This window comes from Diabrotica virgifera, chromosome 7 (genome assembly GCF_917563875.1).
Source record: "Diabrotica virgifera virgifera chromosome 7, PGI_DIABVI_V3a".
Taxonomy (NCBI): Eukaryota; Metazoa; Arthropoda; class Insecta; order Coleoptera; family Chrysomelidae; genus Diabrotica; species Diabrotica virgifera.
Genome location: NC_065449.1, coordinates 245275581 through 245300146, shown reverse-complemented (window position 1 = coordinate 245300146; position 24566 = coordinate 245275581).

The following is a 24566-nucleotide window of genomic DNA, read 5'->3' as shown; positions in this document are numbered from 1 at the left end:
ATGTAAATGCAGAAAGAACAATTACATTATTACCAAGGGCCGAAAGTCTATGGAAAACTTCTATAATGTTTATTTTATTAAGTTAGTTCTTTAAGTTAGTTATTTTAAGTTCTAGCTGCAAAAAAACCATTTCTTTTTCTGTTTTAAATTGGCTGGAACGGTAATAAAAATCTTGTCAGAACTGTTTTTTGATGTATTTACACACCCAGGAACAAAACACCACTTATTTGGCTTTATTTCTAATAATTAAATACGTAAAAAACTGCGCACATTCAAATACACTGAGTAAATAAGTATACAAAACTAGTCGTCGATCAAAGACGTTACGACTGCTGACGTCACAGACCGTAGCCTCGCTGCAGGGTACCGTTTTTCTAGCCTCCAAGAAAATCAACATTATGAACTCATTTATCTTAAAAAATATACATTTTTAAACAGTTTTATGATTGTTACGTTTTTATATACCTTGTAATCTATTGAATTTAACTATATTTAAAAATTAGTGAACATCCCTATTAGGTAATATTCGTATAAAAAATACATTTAGGAATTTCACTGTTAATGGCTCTTCTAAATCACTTAAAATAATTTTACCAGTACATCTTCAGTTTTAATTTTAAATAAATATATTTATTAAGATCAGTTTTTTTCGTTTGTATACTTTTTTAGTACCTAATTAATAGTAGGAGGAGATAGTAACTTAATTAGTAGATATTTTATTAGTGAACAAATCTAAAAAACTGAAACTTATCTAAAAAGGCAGACGACTATAAAAAGTTTTTATACGATTTTATCTCTAAATTTCCCGACCGAGATCTGAAGCCTATCCAAACCACCTCCTCCTATTTCTTTGTGAGGTCATTGCTGTTTGGTTTTCTAACGCTCGTGCTTAAGAATGCACATATTTGTACGAGTTCTAAGAAACATTCAAACAATCATTTTGTTTCAGAGAAATATTAAATTTTACAACTATATGCATAAAGCGATTGACCTTCTGAAGCGCATTCCTTCAAACGGCTAATAACCAAGTCCAGCTCTCGACCTCTTTTCGACTGTTCATTCATCGACATGCATCAATTTTCGGCGATTTGTGCATTGGCAATCAGTCGAGAGAGAGAAGGAGAGAAATAATTGAGAAGACGAGGCGAAGCGATGCAGTGGCGGACTACAGATAAAACATTGTAAGTATGTAGTCACTTTTATAACATATTATCCAAATATAAACAAGTTTGTTTATGGAATGAGTTAGTTCTCTAATAAATTTAACATCTTTGTGGTTGTTGTGTTGAACCATGTACGTAGATTTTTCAACCAGGAAATCCTTCGCCTTCCTGGTCCTCGCTTTCCTTCCACTTTTCCTTGCAAGATTAGTTGCAGCAGTCCGTATCTTTCACTGTTTCCCATGATATGACCGAAGTATTCGATTTTGGCTGTTTTTATTGTGATTAACAGTTTTCTTTTCTTTTTGCATACCAAAACACCCTGATTAGTAATGTGGTCGGTGTAAGATATCTTCAGGATTCGACAATAAAGCCCCTTTTTAAAAGCCTCAATCTTCTTGCAGGGGGCGTCTGTGAGAGTCCACGACCCAACTCCGTACAACAGTATAGGAAAGATAACACTCGGGTGCAAAAAATCGATCCACTGAAAATTTGGTCATTTTTGATGTCTCGAATTTCCCAAACCTGTTGTTCGATTAAGGTGATTTTTTTACCATGTTATAGCCGTATTTATTAACAATATCGCCGTAATAATACTGTTGCTAGAGAGCTAAACTGTCATTGTATACAGGGTGTACGAATCAAACAGTGTTTTTTCTCAAAGTTCGCATCACCCTGTGGACTATTCTAGCGTTTGTAAAATACTGAAATTAAAAACCAACTATAGCCTCAGGTTTTCTTAACATTCTGTTTTTAGATTCATTCGCTTATGTTCGATAATAAAAAAGTTAGGTACTTTAACAACTAGACATGTTCTTCATCGATACACGGTGTTTCTAAATAAGTGCGACAAACTTTAAGGGGTAATTCTGCATGAAAAAATAATGACAGTTGGTTTTACAAACGTATGTCGGCAAATGTTTCGTTTACGAGATACGGGATGTTCAATTTATTTTTACAAACTGACGATTTATTTATTGCTTTAAAACCAGTTAAGATATGCAAATCAAATTTGGTGGGTGTTAAGACGTAGTTATTGCACATTTTTTGACATACAATTAAGAATTTTATATTCACCATTGGTGTGCATACGGGTAATATGATCGGTCATAATTTAGCATCGAGACCAGATCAAAAATGACCAAATTTTCAGTGGATCAATTTTTGTGCACCCGAGTGTTGGTATATTCCATGCATATTCCGATCCTTGGATGACTGATGGTTTTTCTGAATTTTCTTTTCAGGAAAAAGATTAGACAATTCAAATTAAAGAATGTAGTACAATAAACCAGAATATCTGCAAAAAACACAAATTTGACGCATTCACGAAACACAAATCCCGAAATTTCGATATGAAGCTCTTATGCAGAATAAAGTACATACCATGGAGAGCAAGTAAACCGGACCATTAATTCAATACTGGTAGAATTAACATTATGTAATATAGAAAGAGTATGCACATGGAAAAGATAATTGGGGCAGAAAAATACTCATTAAATCACATCACTTATGAGGAGGATAACGACTTTACATACAGAAACACAAATGCTGGTACACAGATGACTTCGTATCGATGTGAGATCATCAGCACAACTTCCGAAAAGAAAAGAAGACTACCAACAGCAGCCACAAAAGTAGGATTTAAATAAACGAGGAACAAAGCAAGTTTCTTGCACTCACCATGACAAAATGGTTGTTAGCAAATGGCAATGAAAAAACGAAACCACATCGAGAAATCAAAAACTATGCAAACTGCAAAGAGTGGTAAATTTAAAGGTACAGGTAGTAGTTAAGACTGTATGGTTGTAATAAAGTTGATGATAAGATTATAAATATTCGAAAGGAATCTCCTCAGAAGAATGAACCGTGAAATAAAGAGATATAATAAAGGGAGAAGATAATTATAGTTTTATTTAACCATAGAAACTGAGATGGCCGAGATACGAAGAGAGAAGGAAAAACGACCTACTAATTAAGAAGGTCATCAGATGAAAGCCAGAAACTGAAAGACTAAGGGGAAGGACTAGACAGAGATGTGAAAAAAATTCTGAAAGTGTGAAACTGGAGGGACCGATGCACCGATTGAAATGAGTGGAAGAAAATTGTAACCAAAGATAAGTCATACAACAAACTTTGACAATACACAAGCAGGATGCAGAGTGACTCACAGAAATAATCGAATCAGAAAGCTCTAAGTAAGAGCAGCAAACATTCCATCAAGATTGAAAGGCCTTGATGATGATGTATGGTTGTGAATTTTGACCCTGAATAGGAACAGAAATTATAAAAAATTTTATATGAAAGAAAACTAGCCAGCAAAAACTACAAAGAAAGAGAAGATAGCATCTATTTAACATAACACAAGAAAAATTATCGCCCAAAATTATCTCTATATTAGCTTTTAATTTCGCCAGACCTTCCTTAGCCGAGTTTAAGATTTTGATTTAATTTATCCAGCTTTTTTCGACTCCCCTATTTTCTGATACATGTATAATAGATTTTTGTGTCCTCGTTTTTTGGATATTTGTAAATATTTTCGACTCTAAAAATTTAATGTGAATTTAGAGATCCACCCTGTATATATTCAAGACAACTTTTTCCAATGTGTGCACATACGAACAGTAAACCTACTTTTTGGGCAATATTTCATAGCGAAATTAAATCTATTGTCTTTGTTACGTTGGCTTCACCGCGAAATGACATGCCTCACCTGCATGACCTTTTTTCCACAGACCAAAATTTGACCCTTCGCTTCATTGTTTTTACAAGTAGAATACTTAACCGTATGCAAAATTGATTGTTTATTAGCGGGTAATAACTTATTGTCTATTTTCGAATTTGAAAATCAATCAAGTGCGTCGACTGGGTGATACAACAATGAGGACATTTTGTGGGTGGATACTACTAGTAAATTAATGTAGAATCGGATGAAAAGATCTGTGAATTTTCTATGAGATTTTATTAGATATTGCTAACTGAATAACACAAGTACAAATATACATATTATACTGTTGAAAATATTAAGAGGACAAAGATCTATCATCATAGAGTACATTTTGTAGAACCATTGATTATAGACAAGAACGGAGAGTAAGGGTGCGTTCACTACGGAGACCAAAGGATGGTATCCTCGCCTAGAACAGAGTATCGGACTGACTCACTACCATTCGGAACTTTCGATCCAAAGGTTAAGCGCTCTTACCACTGAGCCACAGAGGGGGTTGATTTTTGGAGTTATTATCAAAAGAATATGAGAATTACAATAATTTTAAAAATTATGATTTTTTTAAATTATATCTTTTTTTTTTTCAAAAATATGCATTCTAAACCGGTCAAAATTATCGAAAACATTACTTATGCTAATATAAAGAAGTTCTTGTAAGAATTACCTACTATAAATTTTAATTTTTGTGGAAATGGCATGTTTTATTTTTCAATTTTTCCTAAAAAATTCGAAACGGTTCTTTTATTTTTATTATAACTTGCTTAATTTTGACGCTATTACCTTGTTCTGAAGCTCATTTGATAGGTATTCCGAAGTACTTTGACAAATGTTTAGCAGGAATATTTTATACATTGCATCGTTTTCCCGTTATTTAAGCTTGAATACTTAGATTTGAGTACTCGTCGAAAAAAATACACATTCAATTGCCAATAACTCACTTTGAACTAACATTAGTTTAGTTCTTTATGTGAGGAATGTATTCAGTTTTTTATTATCTTCAATTTCAGTAATAATAACTTTTTTGTAAAAGCTTATAGTTTTTTATTTATACGTGAAAAACCGATTTAAAACCTGCATTTTTTACGAAAAAATAAAATCTCTGGTCTTTAATAACTCAAAAAGTGTTGATTTATTTTAATAACTTTATATAACAAATTTTGCTTATAATTTGTCCCTCTATCGACTTATGGTATTATTTTTAATAAAATAAGTTTCACCCCCGAGAAGGGGTGGCATCCACCCCCAGGGTAAAAGCGCAAGTTGGCATCATATCACCTTTGTTCCTTGAGGTATCCTGCAATTACTGACCAATTTTCATGAAAATCGATTAAGGTTCAACGAAATCGGAGGTGAAAACCTTTAGTGACTGTACTAATAGTGGCTCGAGCAAAATATGGAATCTTTCTCCCTTCACCGCTTGAAACGTTCGGCGAAGGGAGAAAGATTCCATAAAAGTTGCTCGAGCCACTATGTAGATTTCAACCATCGTTCGGTCAAAATTCTTATAATGTGAAACAGCGCTTAACTCATTTCAGATGTAGCTTCTCCTAAGTTATAAAACTGAAGATGGCATACGTCGAAACGCGTCTTGCACTTATTAAATAAATTTTGTTATAACAATTTGTGATTTTACTTAAAAATTAGCAATCGTTACTAACTGGTAATGTATTCTTCTTCTTTACGTGCCATCTCCACGACGAAGGTTGGCAATCATCATTGCTATTCTAACTTTTAAGACTACAGATCGAAAGAGTTCAGATGAGCTGCATCCAAACCATTATATGCGGTTTCTCAACCAGGATATTTTTCTTCTACCTATGCTGTGTCTTCCGTGAATTTTTCCCTGCATTATTAATTTTAGGAGTTCATTTCGATCACCACGTGTTATATGACCCAAATATTGTAGTTTTCTTATTTTGATGGAGTCTTCCTGCTGATCCCTATTCTTCTTAGTACTGCTTCATTGGTCATTCTGTATGTCCAGGAGATTCTCAGCATTCTTCGACATGTCCACATTTCAAATGCTTCCAATTTATTGAGACATTGTTTATTAACACGTTCGGTGGCCATGAGTAGCGTCACGACGGTTTCATCGAGGGTACCCGCGACGCACGAGTTGCACGTGTATTACTAAATAAACGATTTAAGTACGTGGTACCAGCCAATAGCGCTTGTTCAAGATGGGCACCGAATATGTTAAGAGTCCATGTCTCCACAGCATACAAAAGAACAGAAAATACATAACACTTTAGTATCTACTCGTTTTCTACGATTTACTCGGCTGAGGACTCTACTACATAACATAATATTTGTTTCATATTATTGAATGCACTAATGACTAATGTATTATTTCATGGCAAACACATAATTGACCAACTTCGGATCTGTTGCTGCTAGTCTTATGTTTTGTTGCATCAGTGGTGCGCGATATAAAGGTGTGCGGTAACATCACAGGCGGCCGATGCGATGGCAATGAACGGTGGCCTGGTCCGTGATCGTGATGGTCCGCCGGATCCACAGGCCGGAGATGCCACCTACTGGCTCTTCTTTCTCTTTCTTCTTGGCTCTCGACACCGCATTCTTGCCCTACACTGCGCTAAGGCGGATAGAAGTCTATAGTGCCGGTTGGACCAGCATAACCTATATTTTTCAAATCATACGGTCTAGCTGCGATATATTATATCCCTAGTATATGTAAATTATAATCATATTGCTCCTTGCGTAATTTGACTCGTACGCCCGATCCAGTAATCATAAAGCAGTTGTCATTAATAAATCATACATTTTACAGTAAAAGCTATCCAAATGCAGTAAAATTTAAAGCAATTACTAGAAAATATTGTTGATAGAAAATAAGCCCCGAAAACTCATCAATCGAAGACTGTAGTTCAGAAAAGACAAGTAAAAAATCTTTTTCTTTTTCTTATTTGTCAAGATTAATATCGGTTTGGAAGATACACACAACTAACCATATTAGCCAATATCCGCTATGCAGGTATAGACCAGGGCGCATCTGTAAAAATATTAGTACATTTGGACGTTGAGAAGTGACTCAAATTTTTTTGCAGAAATTGCTTGAAAATAACTCAAATAATAATATTTGAGTTATCCTCCCTCTCAAAAAGGTCCGGAAAATTGTTTAAATAATCAAAATGTCAAAAAATGAAGGAAAAATTCGATTTTTTTCTTCGTTTTTTGATTATAACTTTAAAAGTATTCATTTCCAAGAAAAGTTGTACTGACATAAAAGTTGCGTAATTAAATTTCCTACAATATAGAATAGGGATGTTCACTAATTTTTAAATATAGTTAAATTCAATAGATTACAAGATATATAAAAACGTAACAATCATAAAACTGTTTAAAAATGTATATTTTTTAAGAAAAATGAGTTCATAATGTTGATTTTCTTGGAGGCTAGAAAAACGGTACCCTGCAGCGAGGCTACGGTCTGTGACGTCAGCAGTCGTAACGTCTTTGATCGACGACTAGTTTTGTATACTTATTTACTCAGTGTATTTGAATGTGCGCAGTTTTTTACGTATTTAATTATTAAAAATAAAGCCAAATAAGTGGTGTTTTGTTCCTGGGTGTGTAAATACATCAAAAAACAGTTCTGACAAGATTTTTATTACCGTTCCAGCCAATTTAAAACAGAAAAAGAAATGGTTTGTTGCAGCTAGAACTTAAAATAACTAACTTAAAGAACTAACTTAATAAAATAAACATTATAGAAGTTTTCCAGAGACTTTCGGCCCTTGGTAATAATGTAATTGTTCTTTCTGCATTTACATTTTTCAAAAATACTTATTAGTTTTCTCAGGATTCGAAAAAAATGAATGAATTTAAATAGCATTGGACCAATATTTTGCACCTACCCCTTAAAGAGTAAATGAAAAAGTTTCGGGACCTCAAATTTGTATTCCTTAAACTGGGATATTCCTAAAAACGGGATTCTAATAATACATACAGTAAAATTAAACCTTGAAATAACTACATGTGGATGTAGGTATGACTTTATATTATATTAAAATCATTAATAATTTAGTGAAAAGATTGGTTGAAATGAAAATGTATAATACCCAAGTTCAAAAATATTTTTTACCTTGGAACAGTTGTCAACTCGAAATACGAAACAACCGAAATAAGATCTAGAGTTGAAAAGGACAGAGCAAACATTTAACAACATGCATGAGAAATATTTTCACCCATTGCGACATAATATCTCTCTCACTAAGAATGCGGCTGCTAAAATGTTATTATTTCCGGTCTTGCTATATGGCGCAGAGGCCTGGACAATAATGGAAACATTAATGAAAAAGCTAGAGGCATTCGAGATGTGGGTGTACCCACGTATCCTCAAAATATCCTGGGCGACCCACACCAACGTACAGGTATTGCGTCGAATGGGAAAACAAAAAGAAATCTCTTTTACAATTAAGAAACGAAATCTTAAATATTTCGGTCATATCATGAGGCATGATAAATATCGTATACTCCAACTGATAACGCAAGGTAAAATAGAGAGCAAACGCGGACCCGGAAGAAAAGACACTCATGACTTAAAAACTTACGCCAATGATTTGGACAAAAATCGATCGAGTTATTCAGAAACGCCTCAAATGAAATTAAAATTGCCATGATGATAGCCAACGTCCACAACGGACAAGGCACATGAAGAAGAATAATAGTATATTAAGTATGGAGAACGGTAAGGGTTTTATACCGATCGAAAACAATTGTTTGGAGGAGGAGCGGAGCGACGACTCCAATTATTGTCTGAGATCGGTTACCCTTAATGTTCGACATGCTTATAACGTTTTTTGCACGATTGATACCATTATAAATTATAAAATTAAACATTTTCGTCATATTGACTAGTTTCATTCATTTTATCAAGATAGATACTTTGGTTGTTAGGTAGTAACTAGGGTGCATAACAACAATGGAGAATTGAGTTTTTATTTAGTTGTCAATAATTTTAAGTACAATTTTGATTATTATAAATTAAAATATGAGCGAAAGTGAATTTGAAGAAATTGAACGGGCTTGGGAAGAAGGGTGTTCCGCAATTATTCCCGAAAAATCCAAAATCCGTTTCAAAATACCTACCAAAGTTTTAAAAAATGGTGCGAAGGCAAGAATTTAAGAATCGAAGAGATTTTTTAACTCGACGGTATGTGAATTACTTACCGTCGAGTTGGAGTACTTACCGTCGAGTTGCTAGTAAATGTCACCTACTGACGTAAAATCTGTCACGGTAAACAGTCAAAAATGATCAATCGTGCAAAAAAATATTTTTAATACACCTAACCAAGGTAAAGTAATAACCAGCCAATGTATGTATACAATATGCATGCGTACAATGCATGCATACAACTTTCTATATTTTTTTTGTGGAGTATTAAGCATTTATTTTTTTAGCTTAAAGAAGACATGGAAAATTATATGGAATATACACTCGCTCAGTAAAGCTGTGGTAGATTTATTTTTTTACAAGATGCCAATAAATCATACACCATTGTTACATCTACACTACAGTCGGTAGTTTATACGAATCGGCTTTCTGAAAACCTTCTTCCATTTTATTTGTTTATTTTTGTAAAACCCAAAATATGTCCTTACAAACAGTCTATCCACTTTAAACTAAACAAATTCACTATAAAACTCCACTTTAACCCTGATAAAACAAGAAGAGAACAAAATAAAATGACCTGAAACGTCAAACAGGTAAACAATAACACTATGAGAATGGCGCGCGCTTGGAGTATGCAACTAGTGACGTCAGGCCAATAGAGAAGCGTTCTTGAAATTTAAAATAATGCTAGATTTCTAATAAAGATTTTTATAGAAAGGCTTTTTCAATTTTGTTGAAATTTTGGACAATTATTCCTAGGGTGTTTCTTAATCGTTTTACATGTTTGAAATGACTTTTTAATTTTTTGTGAACATCCCTATTAGTTAGAAATTTAAAAAATAGTCAACCCTTGTTGCAAAATAGCAATAATTCCGAAAAAAACCATACAAAAACAAGTATTCGCATTTTACGCTTTCCAACCATTTATACTACATTTATGACCTTCATATTTCACCCAGAAAACCTATGAAACAGTAAAACAACAATGTAAATTTCATTAAGATCGGTTTAATAGATTTTGCAAAATAAATTTTGCAATCCAGCTTTCGCAAAAAAAAATTCATTTTTTCAAAATGTTACAGGACTGAAAATAAAGCATATAGCAAGTTGAAATTTTTTATGCATATATAAATGTACTGTACCTTTCATTTGCAATTTGCAAAATTAAAATCGATTAACTACCACGGCGTCAGGAATTTTTTTTAAATAAACATTAATTATTGGTGCTACGCACAGGACAGCGGATAGTTTGCTCTGATTGGGCATTCCAATGACCTTTGATAATAATTGTTACATTTTAATTTTTATTACATTTCGATATAAATACATAAATTTATTTATTGCAAAATAAAAACACATAGTCTATCTATCCTTTGAAATAACACTTTTTTTAGCAAAAACTTTCTTTGTTCATATATTTTAACTTAGAGAATAAAAGTTTATTATTTTTAAACATATGCAATTGTTTAAACAATATTTCACAAACAATAATAAAATTAGTTTGATTTTTGTGGAATTAAAATATTAAAATACAACAAAATATAGAGTAAGAAAATAATAAATTAGATAAAGATTGGAAGAAATTTTGGTGGAAATCAACTTGTGTGAATCGAACACCGCTGTCCTGCGCGTAGCACCAACAATTAATGTTTATTTAAAAAATTTCCTGAGGCCGTGGTAATTAATCGATTTTAATTTTGCAAATTGCAAATTAAAGGTACAGTACACTTCTATAAGCAAAAAAAATTCAACATGCTATCTGCTTTATTTTCAGTCCTGCAACATTAAAAAAAAATGATTTTTTTATGCGAAAGCTGGATTGCAAAATTTATTTTGCAAAATGTATTAAACTGATCTTAATGAAATTTACAGTGTTATTTTACTATATCATAAAGTTTTCCTGGGTAAAATATGAAGGTCCTAAGTTTAGCATAAATGGTTAAAAAACGTAAAATGCGAATACTTGTTTTTGTATGGTTTTTTTCGCAATTATTGCTATTTTGCAACAAGGGTGACTATTTTTTAAATTTTTAACTAATTCTATAGTATAGGAAATTTAATTACGCAACTTTTATGTCAGTACAACTTTTCTCAAAAATGAATAGTTTTAAAGTTATAATCAAAAAACGAAGAACAAAATCGAATTTTTCCTTCATATTTTGACATTTTGATTAGTTAAACAATGTTCCGGACCATTTTGAGTGGGAGGATAACTCAAATATTATTATTTGAGTTATTTTCAAGCAATTTCTACAAAAAAATTTGAGTCACCTCTCAACGTCCATCTCAAAACAGATGCGCCCTGGACTAGTATCAATCAGCTGGCAAAATATCACAATATAGTTAGGGGAAGGGAATATCGCATTAAAAGGAGAACTCGCAGTCTTAAAACTTTTGGCTAGGACTGTCCTAAGCCGCATTATCATTTAAGTGTTCAAATCAATAACTGGCATGTGTTTAGTCTAATTAGAAAAATACTGCTGGCGCTATCCACTTTCTTTCTCGAACGTGGACAAATCTCCGGCTATACTTAAAGATGTCTGGTTATGATAATTATGTTAAAAGTGCTTGAAATCATTGCAGCTGCATTCGTTTTTAAGTACCCCTTTGGAATTTTAGTCTGGTGGTCTGTAATAAATAGGAGCCCCTACACCTCTTGAACCCATTTCATAGTTTAGTGTTGCGATGTCTGCTGACGTAAATTTATAGTATCGAAACTCCCATTTAACACGCTCGGTGCCCATCTTGAACAAACGCTACCTGGCTCGTACCACGTACTTAAATGGTTCATTTAGTAAAGCAGTATTACTGCCGGCACTCGTGCGTCGTCGGCACCCTTGATGAAACCATGGTGCCGACACACTGTCGGCGTGGACACTGAACGAGTTAAAAGTGGACACTGTACCCATCAACGTGTCACCACCTATGCAGTTTTAACGAAGGACTACTTACGAGCCGCCTTCCGTCAATATGTCACGAATTTTCCTTCTTCATCACCTTTTTGATGATAAGGAGATATCTGAGGGTAACGCACCCGTGTTCTTTGTGTCGAGCATATGGTAATATAAAACTGACTTTAGAAAATATCCGATATGATAGATACTGATGTGGAGATCTTAAAGTAATTGCTATGTTACTTGGCTTGCAGGCTGGGTATGCACATTTTTTCTGCTTCCTTTGTGAATGGAAGAGCTGAGGTTGCACAAGCCATTATAACAATAAAGCATGTCCTAAGCGGAAATCCCTTGAACCTGGTATGAAAAATGTTGAAAACATATCTTTGGTTGATCATAAAAAATAATACCTGCTACCACTGCATATCAGTTAACGATTGATCAAAGCTATGGTCAAGAATGGACTAGGTTTTTGTACGTAAAAGAAAAGTTTCCTAGACTAAGTGATGCGAAATCAAAGAGGGCATCTTTGTAGCGGAAGTTTTCCACTGATAGGGAGAGAGAGCAAGAGTCGATAAAGGTAAGAATTATGTTATTTTTGAGGTAGGAATAGTAGTAGGGTAGGAATTCATTTGTAGAAACGGCTAGCCATCAATGGATGCAAAAAACAACGAGCAGAAATGAATGGACACTCCTAAGGAAGGCCTACATCTTACATCCAACGATGTACGGAATTGCTGTTGATGATGATGATATAAAATCATCATGAGCGATTTAAACGCTAAATTGGGCCAACAAAATTATGTAGGGCGATACAGATTGGTAAAAATGCAATACAGCACCTGAAGGAATGGTTTAAATGTAGCGGAGAACTATAATTGGAGTGGCGATTAGCACAATTCGAACACCCATGATGATCTCAAACCTTCGATAGAAGATATAATTTGAAGAAGAAGAAGAATATACAGGGTGTCCCGAAAAGATTGGTTAAACACTTAGTATTTTTTCGAAAAGCCAATTTTTATCGCGATGCGGCTTCTTTTTTAATATGTTTACATACAAATTTTATGGGGGTTTTGTTCCTTTAAACCCCCCAAATGTTTGGGTACGTTCCAATTAAACTATTATTGTAGTACCATGAGTTAAACACAGTGTTTTTAAAACTTTTTTGCCTCCTAGTCTTTTTTTGGTAAGTCACCTTTTATCGAGATGTGGCTTCTTTTTCAAAATATACCTAATAATGTAAATTATAAATAAATTTTCAGATTATTAACAGGTCTCTATAATCGTACTTAACCATATACAAATATGCGGTAGATTCGACAAATATTCAAAATATCTCGACAAACACTGGCTTATCGAAAAAGACGCAAAAAAGTTTTAGAAATATTGTGTTTAACTAATGGTGCCACAATAATAATTTAATTGGAACGTACACAAAAGTTTGGGGGGGTTTAAGGGAACAAAACCCAAATAAAATTTTTATGGGATGCACAAATTATACTTTAATTTTTTTTAAGATGTTGCTGCTATAAGAGTGTCACATGCCCATTTTCAATAAAAAATCTCTAAGGAGTTTTTGATATATGAAAAAAAAATCGATTTTCATTTTGTAACTTCAAAGGGCTGTAATTTTTTTGTGTGCAATATTGTATATAGGTAAGTGAGGTTCAATCAACCTATTCTACGTATTCTATGTATATCGCTCTAATAACAGTGAAAATTTTTTACTGCTTGTAATTTTTGGTTACTTTGTACTATATTCCTTTTCCAAATATTCAAGATATTTTGGATATAAACAAATATGTTGTATAAAACGACACAAAAATGTAATACAGCTCACCCACCCATTGATGAGCGAATGGTATTTCCGGATCGAAGTTATCGAACGTTACATGAAAATGTGGTCGATATAGTTGCCGCTCTTTGGTTCAATGTACCAAACGACCGTGAATTACAAGAAGTGCAAGTCGTTGAAGAAAAGAAGAGATGCGGCCGTGTCCTGCATTCTTCTCTCAGCTGCATTCTTGAGCCGGCGGCGGCGACGGCGGTGGCGGTGCTCTGCTTATAATCATACTCAGCTGTTCTTCGCTTCGTAAACGTAAACGGTGCGAATTGTGTCCGAATCCAAAGAAAGAACCACCGCCAAGAACCGGGCCACTGCTGATGCTGATGGAGACCACAGTGACGCACTCTACACTCTACATTACATACATTCTACCAATGGACCGTGATAGTGTGACGTCAAAACGTCAAAAAGGTTTCCAAATATTGATATAAAAATACCAAACAAAGCAACTGTCAATTCATTATACACGTGATTTGTGTAATCATTTTTAATTTTGTTTTAACAATCATCTGCACATTTTTTCTAAATACACAATCTTTTTTAGTCATAAATCAATTATATTGCTTTTAATTTTATAAATGCCCTTACACAAAATCAAGGATTTACACACTACATAGTACTTACTGTGTTTCTTCAGGTTTTTAACCAGTCCTATTTGGAAATGTGGTTACCAGTGAAATACTATGAGCATTGATGACAATCACACCACAGCTCAGATGTTACCTGGGGCATAATATTAAAATAGTTTAAACATCCATGCTTTAATTGGCATTTTTAACTGATGTTTCCTTAACGGACCACTTATACAGGGCTTTGACCCACATATTTTTGTTAAACTATATCTTGGTGGTTAGCATGTAAACTTCACGTAAGCACTGATGATGACTGGTAAACCAGTCGAAAACTAGTTATGTGATTGTGATGTAGCCCTTTTTAGGGATTTTAAATATATACCTATTATAAAGGATTTACTTATTTTTTATATTACATGGTATACAGCCAACTACAGGAAAACTTTTTCCTTGCGGATTTTCAATATATGTATTCCAATTATAAAAACCAAAACAAACACCATGTGTGAATTTCTGCTTTGTTTGGAAACCATTTCAGAGTAGCCAACATTGATTTGACGTCACGACTATCACGGTCCATTCTGCTGAAGACTATTCCTCGCTGTAATGTCTCATACATTTATACATCGTTTTAAGAAAGGAAAATCGTTTAAATGTGGAAATTTTAAAAATACAAACCCTCTATGATTTTAACAAAATTGTGTAACTTGTGTGCTAAACAATAGCCAATTTGGTGTATTTAGTTGCTTAGCACCTTCAACAAGGTGCTAAATTTCGAAATTTGTTATTTATAGGCCTGGATCCCGTGTACCAAAAAAAAGTTGATTAATAGCAAGCTGAAAATTTGTTAATAGCTTAACGGTGTCTAGTCGGACAAACTTTGATGTACGGGAACACTGGAACAGGGGAAGTTTTAATTGTGGAACGTGTCATCCTGACAAGTTTATGATTGTGAAAACTAGCAGGTTGTTTTTAAGTTTATTCAATAGCAAACTTTATATAATATATGAAAAAATGTTTGTCCAACAAATATGTTGGGGATTTTAATAAGTCCGACACGTAGAACATGTCAAATGACAGGAATTATGTTGGTGTTAAATATCAGTCTGATTTTTGCATGAGCTTAATGAAAGGGGAACAAATCAATTGGAATTCTGTCCGACAAAATAAATGAAACGTTTTCGTAGTCTGACGTTCGAAACATGTAACCTGTTCCGCAATTAAAACTTCCTCTGTTCCAGTGTTCCCGTACATTAAAGTTTGTCCGACTAGACACCGTTAAACTATTAACAAATTTTCAGCTTGCTATTAATAAAGCAAAATAAAAGACAAAGCATGGTTATAACAGAAGATCCAATAAGATGTAAATTGGAGCTGGAAGGTCAGATAATAGAACAAGTGATGGAGTTTAAATACCTAGGCATCACACTATCTTTACCTACGGAAGGCTCGAAACTGAAGTGGAAGATCAAGTGAGTAGAGCAAACAGAGCCGCAGGTTGCCTGAATGACACAATATGGAGAAATAAAAATATCGGAAAAGAAATGAAAGGCAGAATTTACAAAACCAATCTGACCAATAATGACATACGCGGCAGAAACACGACCCGACACAGAGAGGAAAAAAAAGATTGCTCGAAACAGCCGAGATGAAAACCCTTCGAAAAATCGGTGGTAAGACTCCATGGGACAGAGCTAGAAGTACAGATATACGACGTTTTGCAACGTTTGAATAAATGTTGTGAAGTAATGAACACGGTTAAAAGGCGTAAATTGCAATACTTTGGTCACCCAGAAAAATATGACATACTTCACCTTGTCATGCAAGGTAAAATAATGGGAAAAAGAAGTGTGGACCGCCGTACAACTTCTTGGCTTAAAAACCTACGCCAATGGTTTGGGAAAACTAGCACTGAACTATTTCGTGTGGCTGTACGATCGAAAGCGGTCTCGGCACCTTAAGAATAAGAATGGATCCAAAGACATCCTTCTTCTTCTTTGTGTGCCCCGCTTGTTTTCAAGCGTTGGCTATCGTCGTATCTCTCTCTCTTGTCGTTTCCCCATTACTGAGGATCGTGATTTCTTCCAATATTCCTAACAATGTTTCTTCATTGGTCTCTATCTTCAGCTGCTCTAAGAGCTTCGCAGAATGAGTTTCCAGATGAATGGTTGGTTTATTTGGTCAGACCATCTAGTTGGTGATCGTCCTCTTCTCCCCGGAACGTTTCCAGAAACAATTAATCTCTCCAAACTGTCGTCACCTCTGCGAACCACGTGACCAAAGAATTGCAGAATTCGTTGCAGACATATTGTGGACAACCTTTTTTAATATTGAGTTGGTTTAGAATGGAAACGTTTGTCCTATGAGCTGTCCAAAGTATGCGCAGCATTCTTCTCCAGCACCACATCTCAAAGGCATCAATTTTTGGCGCTCGCATGCGCGAAGAGTCCAAGTCTCTGCTCCGTATAGAAATATTGAGAATACAAGGGCATTCACCAGTCTCATCTTGATATTTTGAGAGATAGATATGTCTTTCCAAACTTTAGTTAGGCGACTCATCGCATTTTTTGCCATACCAAATACGTCTCCGAACTTCTGCTTCACAGTTACCATCGTTAGTTATACTAGACCCGAGATAGATAAAGGTGTTTACTATCTGGTATTCCTGTAACATTTTAGTCAGTTGAATAGTGTCGAATCCGTCGACCACCATTATTTTTGTCTTAGCTTTATTGATTTTCAGACCAACTTTATTGCTTTCGTACTCAACTCTTCGCAGAAGATCAAACATTTCTTGCTCATTTGCTGCTATAAGTGTAGTGTCATCAGCAAATCTTAAATTGGAGATTTTCCTACCAGCTACTGTTACTCCACCGGCCCATCCTTCTAAAACCATCCTAATGACATGTTCACCATAAATAAGTCAGGTGACAACACGCATCCTTCTCGAACACCTCTCTCGGTCTTGAATTGGTTTGAGAACTTCTGATCTAGTCGTACTGACGCTATAGTAGACTGGTACAGATTTTTTAATAAGTGTCACCAGGTGCATTGGTGCGACCATTTCTATTAAAATTGACCACAGATTTATCTAGCTTACACAATCAAATGCCTTTTGGTAGTCAGTATAGCTGACTTTGATCGTCGTATAGCTGATGAAAATTTTGTCGGTCGGCAGCTATATCAAACAATTATTCGACCGTTCGATCTGTCCATTGTCTAATGTTATGCAGCCAGAACAGTTGTTTTCTTCCAACATAACGTTTTCCTTCGATTTCGCCCTGAATTAGGTCCTCTTATATGGCCGAAGTATGAACCTTTCTCATCTTTATGATGTTGATCAATTCTCGCTCTTTGTGCATAGTCTCCACGTAGACGCACACGTTCGTTGGATATGTGTGCTGTCCACGGGATTCTAAGCATGCGACGGTAACACTACAACTCGAACGCTTCTAATTTGTTAAGATTCGTTTTTATTGTCCAGGTTTCACATCCATAGAACAAAACGGACCAGACGTAGCACTTCAATACCCTTAGATGCGTGCTCAATAACAGACTTCTTCACTGAGCAAGACCAAGGAAAACGTGGATAGACGAAGTGAGGACCGATGATAAAGAGATAATGAGAGTAGATAACTGGAGAAGAGCAGTCAAGGAAAGAGACTCTTGAAGCTTGTAGATAAAGAAGTATTAAAATAGATATTTGCAGTCAGACAAGATAGACAACGAAGAACAATAGATCTAATGCCAAAAATTTTTTATAAAAATTTTATACATTCTTGAACAATGTTAATGATGTTACATTAACAGACAAGTGTTTACAAAGTAATATGCAGTCTGTATCGTTACAGGATATTTTAGACGAACATTTTTCAATTACAAAAGAAAGACCTAATCTCTAAATCTCCCTCTTTGAATCTTCGGTTCCGACATAATCTCGAAAGCCTGCTTTTTATCGACAAGTGCAATCAAGATGAAGAAACAACACTCTCACAAAAATCCATTGACGCGAAAGAAAAAACTACAACCTACTTTGCAACTTCCCCTTATCGCCTTAACAACGAATCATTGGCACTGTTAGCTGTTCCCAGAACGGCCTTATCTCTGAAAACATATTGTATAATCAGGGGCCCCAGTAGATTAAAGTAGTGTTAAAAACTATTCGCCAGCAAGTGCAATGATCTGAAGAACGTCCTGTAAAGAATGCAGTCACCTGAAGAATGCAAAATCAACAGAAAGATAACTGAGAGCCGTACAGGACCGGCCCCACAAAAGTTACTGTTGATCAGGAAATAAAAAGTTGCGTTACAAAATTAAAGCAGGAAAAATGTAAGAATTAGATCAACACTTCAACGATAAACAAAATCAGATTTTTGTTTGACTTGCTGAACGTACAAAAAAAGATTAGAATGGAAAAGTAAAAGATAAAACATCTAAAAGGATACCAAACTATTCATAGTTTTCCAAGTTTTAAAGTTTAGAGATTAACCGGTCCATTGAACCTGGAAAAGAGGAAAATATTCGGGCCTTTCATCCTGCACTGTTCCAAAGATGATTTTTCTATTACTCAGTCGCTTTCGTAGTGTTCAAGGTCTGTATAGGGCATGTCGCTCGTCCGCGATTTGTTTAATTTTCTCTGTGTGCTCTTCTATATTTCTACTTCTATGAAGAATCTGCACAACCCGCTGCTTGATACACATTTGAGAGTGGCTTTGGTTTCGTGCATCCCGTTACTATCCTGAATGTCTCATTTAGCGCAATATCCACTTGTTTGGTGTGAGCAGATCTGTTCCAAACGGGGCACGCAGATTCAGCAGTTGAAAAACACAGAGCCTGTGCCGTTGTTCTTAGGACGCCATGACATGCACCAACAGTGGGTGATCATATTATTAGAGCCACCTTAGAAAATTTTACTTTTGTTTAATAATGGTATGTAAGTTTTTTTCTTTATACGGTCCACGTTGCCCACGTTGAAACTTTAGAAATGGATGCTATGTTTCTGTTGGAGTAATTAGCATTGAATATTAAAGTTTTTATTTCTGCTATTTTCCTTGGTAGGTGTCTTTGGATTTCCCATGATGTTCTGGTATGTACCACTAGTGTAACGAACGCGCAATTTTTAATAAATTCACAAAAAATAGTACATATAGGCCTGTCAGAGTATCACTAGAGGGCAATGGAAACTCGCAAAGTTTATTAGAACTCTAAACACCAAGAATACAAAATAATATGCACACGAGTTGCAAGCTAGGCTGGGTAGAATTGGCAAACAATGGCATCTGAGTCACGCATTGCCACACGTGAGTGTTGCCACTATTGTCAGACTATTTATTGCACTTTCATAAAGTGTAACAAGACAGCTAAATGGAAACAAATCTATTAATATGATACAGCTCAATTATATACCCTTCCTAAAACACTGAATCTAAAACAGTGAATTTTACTTCTTCTTCTTCAGGTGCCGTCCTCGTTCCGAAGTTTGGCTATCATCAAGGCTATGCGTATTTTTGATACCGTAGATCTAAATAATTGGCAGCTGCTGCACTTGTACCAATCTCTTAAATTCTTCAACCATGAATGTTTTCTTCTGCCAATGGATCTTTTACCTATTATTTTTCCCTGAATAATTAATTGTAGTAGCTGGTACCTTTGTCCCCTCATTATATGTCCCAAGTATTGCAGTTTGCGCTTTTTAATAGTAAGCGCAAGTTCTTTTTCTTTCTGCATCCTTCGCAACACTTCCATGTTTGTCACTCTCTCTGTCCACGATATTCTCAGTATCCTGCGGTACATCCACATCTCGAATGCTTCTATTTTCCTTGTATCGATCTTTTTCAGTGTCCAAGCTTCCATTCCATAGAAAAGAACTGACAGCACGTAACATCTCATGAGGCGAATTTTAAGATTTAAACTTAGCTCTCTTCCGCATAAAACTGTTTTCATTTTGGTAAAAGTAGCTCTAGCTTTTTCTATTCTGATCTTGATTTCTTCAGAGTTGTCGTTGTTTTCATTAATAATTTTACTAGGTGGTTCTAATAATATGATCACCCACTGTAGCTTCTATGCTATTCTTAGTTGGTACTTTCCCTCTCATTTTATGCAGTGTTGCTATTCAAAGCAATTTGAATTGTTCTCTTAGCTTTCTTTGTGCGAAGGTGGAAGGCACATACTTGGGTTTTAGAAGTATTCAAGACCGTTAACGATTTTTAACGGTTAAGACGGCTATGAAAGCAGCCCCTGTTATCAATTTTTTCTTTAAAGCCCTCTTCAATGTGTTCTGTTGTGCTGCGAGGACTTGGCCGGTGCAAAACTTGCTGGGTCTGAATCCTCCTTGTTGTGGGATGAGGTGTTTGTCACCATTTTTTTTTCTATTCTGGCCAGGATGTACCAGTATCTCGTATAGTTTGAAAAGGTGACACAGGTGTGTTGCTACTGGGATTGTCTTTGTCCTTTCCTGGACAAAGCTATTTAGATTTTCCTTTTCTTTTTTCATATTCCCCTCATAATTTTGTAATATATTGTGTTATAGAGCTGTAAGATCCACTTTTTGCTCCTTGTCCTAGGTGCTTTATTTGTTCACTGCATACATCATCCACAGCTGAAGCTTTTCCGTTTTTTAGTCTGTTCATACCATCACTGAGTTTTTTTAATGTAAATGGATTTATTAGATGGTTTGTCTCTTGACTCAGTCTTGTTCTAGTGTCTTTTTAGTTCTTAGACCTTCCATCGCCAAAGAAACAAGTTTATTGTATATTCCTAAAAATGTTTATTACTACTTAGCAATAAACATTTTGCCTACAAACGATTTGCTACCATTCATTATTGTGTACAAACCCTTCTGAGAAAAGATTATGGTGTTGTTTAGCAGAACAGGTAGACCGCAAGCTATAGCAGAAACGGACGGTAGGTCGCATACTATAGTGGCACCCTTTACTATTGATTAAAATTCATGTATAAGTCACTACAACTACCTCGGCACCATAATAAATGAAGAATGGACCAACAACCAAGAGATAAGAGCGCGTATCGGAAAAGCTAGATCCACCATCAACCGGATAGGGGCCTTTTTTAAGAGCCACAACCTCTCTCTTGGTATAAAAGTGAGAATTCTGAAATGCTACGTCTTTTCTGTTCTTTTTATGGTGTGGAATCGTGGACCTTGAACGAGGATATGTGCAGAAAATTGGAAGCATTTGAGATGTGGCTATATCGGAGAATACTTAAAATAAAAGAGAAGGGAAAATTATATAAAAAGTGGCAGGAAACCAGATCGGACATAGATCTTCAAAACTATATGGTCGCCAAAAAGGAAGCGAAAGTAGCAGTAGCAAAAGCTAAAGCAGAAGCGTATTCAAACCTATACTATCAACTTGATACCAGGCAAGGCAAAGCAAAGATATATAAAATAGCCAAACAGAGAGCCAAGAAAGCAAGAGATTTTAATCAGATTAGATGTATCCGAGATGAAAATAATAAAATACTAATTTACGAAAAGGAGATGGAGAAAGTATTTTGACAGTTTATTAAATGAAGAATTTGACAAACAGCCTGTGGAGTTAACGGAGACAGTAACAGCAATGGTTACCAGAATAAAAAACGAGGAAGTGGCTCAAGCGCTTCAAAAAATAAAGAAAGAAAAATCAGTCGGACCAGATGATATTCCTGGGGAAGTATGGAGAGCATTGGGAGAGACAGGAATAAGTTAGCTAGCAGGTCTATTTAATAGAATTATGGAAGTTGGACAAATGCCAGACGAATGGAGAAGCAGTATATTAGTACCTGTCTACAAAAACAAGGGAGATATACAGCAGTGTACCAACTACAGGGCTATAAAACTAGTTAGCCACACCATGAAAATATGGGAGAGAGTAATTGATAGACGGATAGGTGAAGAAACCGAAATATCCGATAATCAATTTGGCTTTATGCAGGGCAGATCAACAACAGATGCAATTTTCATTGTAAGGCAACTGATGGAAAAATACAGGAATAAAGAGACCAACGCTCATATGGTATTCATTGATCTGAAGAAAGCATATGAGAGTTTCTCGAGAGATTCTGTGGTGGGCACTCAATACGAAAGGAGTCCCTGGCGAATATGTAAAGATTGTGAGAGATATGTATGAGGGAGTAACGACTAGTGTTAGGACAGGTGTGGGAGAGACTGATAAATTTCAGGTGAAAGTAGGATTGCACAAGGCTCGGTGCTTGTCCTTATTTATTCTCATTAGTTTTTGACCAGATAACAGCGAAACTACAGGTAGCATTCCATGGTGCCTAATGTATGCTGATGATGTAGTGTTAATAGGAAATAGTGAAAGAGACTTACAACAAAAACTGGAACAGTGGAGACAAGCTCTGGAGGAAAAAGGTTTAAAACTTAGTAGGACAAAACCAGAGTATTTGGAATGTTCATTTAAAGATTTAGTTACTACAAATAAAATGGTATCTTTGGATGGTGAAATGATTGTGAAAAGCAATAGTTTTAGGTACCTATAGGATCGGTATTACAGAGTAATGGAGAAATAGATGGAGATGCATGCAGTAGAATTAGGGCTGAATGGATGAAGTGGAAAAAAGAGAGTGGTGTGTTGTGTGACAGAAAAATTCCAATGAAGCTGAAGGGAAAATTCTATAAAACAGCCATAAGACCGGCTATGATGTACGGAACTGAATGTTGGGCAGTGAAAAAGAACGATGAACAACGAATGCATGTGGCGGAAATGAGAATGCTTAGATGGATGAGTGGAGTGACAAAGAAGGATAAAATTAGAAATACGTATATTAGGGGAAGTCTAGGTATGGCACCAATTGATGCCAAAATGAGAGAGCATAGGTTAAGATGGTTTGGTCATGTTCAACATCGAGACGTTAATCACCCAATACGAAGAATAGCTGAAGTGCAGATTCCTGGAAGGAGTAGGAGAGGAAGACCAAAGACCTGGGGGAGACGATAAGGCAGGACATGTTGGTAAAGGGGATTGACATTGATATGACCCAAGATGAATTGTGTGGAGAAATGCAATTAGGGAAGCCGACCCCGCATAGGGATAAGGCAAAGAGAATGAATGAAAACTTAAAATCCCGTGGACTGACCGACTCACAAATGAGGAGGTCCTTAGAAGAATGGGGAAGAACCGAGAGGTACTGACCACCATAAAATCTCGAAATTTACCGTACTTCGGACATATTATGCGAAATGAATCCAGATATGCCCTTCTACAAGCCAATCTGAAAGGAAAAATACCTATTTGGAAAACGGGGTCCAGGAAGAAAAGAACATCCTGGTTGAAGAACCTCAGAACCTGGTACAACACAAGATCTGTGCAGCTTGTCCGCGATGCGGCAGATAAGGTAAAGATTGCCATGATGATCGCCAACATTCGTCACGTATAGGCACATCAAGAAGAAAATTCATATTTTCTGACAAACCTCGTAGACGGTTTAAAAAAAATCATAAAAATTGATATCTGACGGTTGTGTTTGAAGTTTTAGATCTTGCTGAACTTTTTATAAAGAATAACAAACTTTTTTAACAAAACTAAAAATAATGTTGTTAAAAACTGTCAAATATTGATCGCTATTTGTCATTTGTTGTAAGTACCTGAAGGTACTGATAGATACTCACTCAACGCTAAACATTAATAAACGTTCAGGAATGTGCGACGTGTGTCTGGGTAGAGAGCCGTTTTATTAGGTTCGGATTCAGAGAGTACTTCTAGCCAAATAAGGAAAGAAGATCGTCAGTATGGAGACGTACGATAACAATCGAGAAATTTTCATGTTGTCGGTACGGTACGATAATAAAATTAATTTTCGGTACGACATAAAGCATACTGGCCTGAAACGGATATTTGTTGTTGGCTTTCGTGAATTTGTTTAAATTTTTGAGAAGGCTTTTAGTTATAAAAAATACGAAACTGTTCAATATTTGAATAAATTATTGTCATAACATTATTAATAATAATATTAATACCAGTTTTCTTCTTTTCTCCACAGACGCAGCACTCAATAACTATTCCTATTATAGTCCATGTGGTGAGACCGCTGCCGTCTGGAAAAATTTCTGATTCTGTTTCTTTGTGGATTCCTATTAAAAAATGTCCCCTTTAAACAAATTTGAAGGGTGCCGGACGGAATTTTTGGGCAGAAATTGTTTAAACAATTTTTTTAAACAAATACAAAATATCACGTTTTTTTGCTCCGGAACATATATTTTTAAGTTTTGT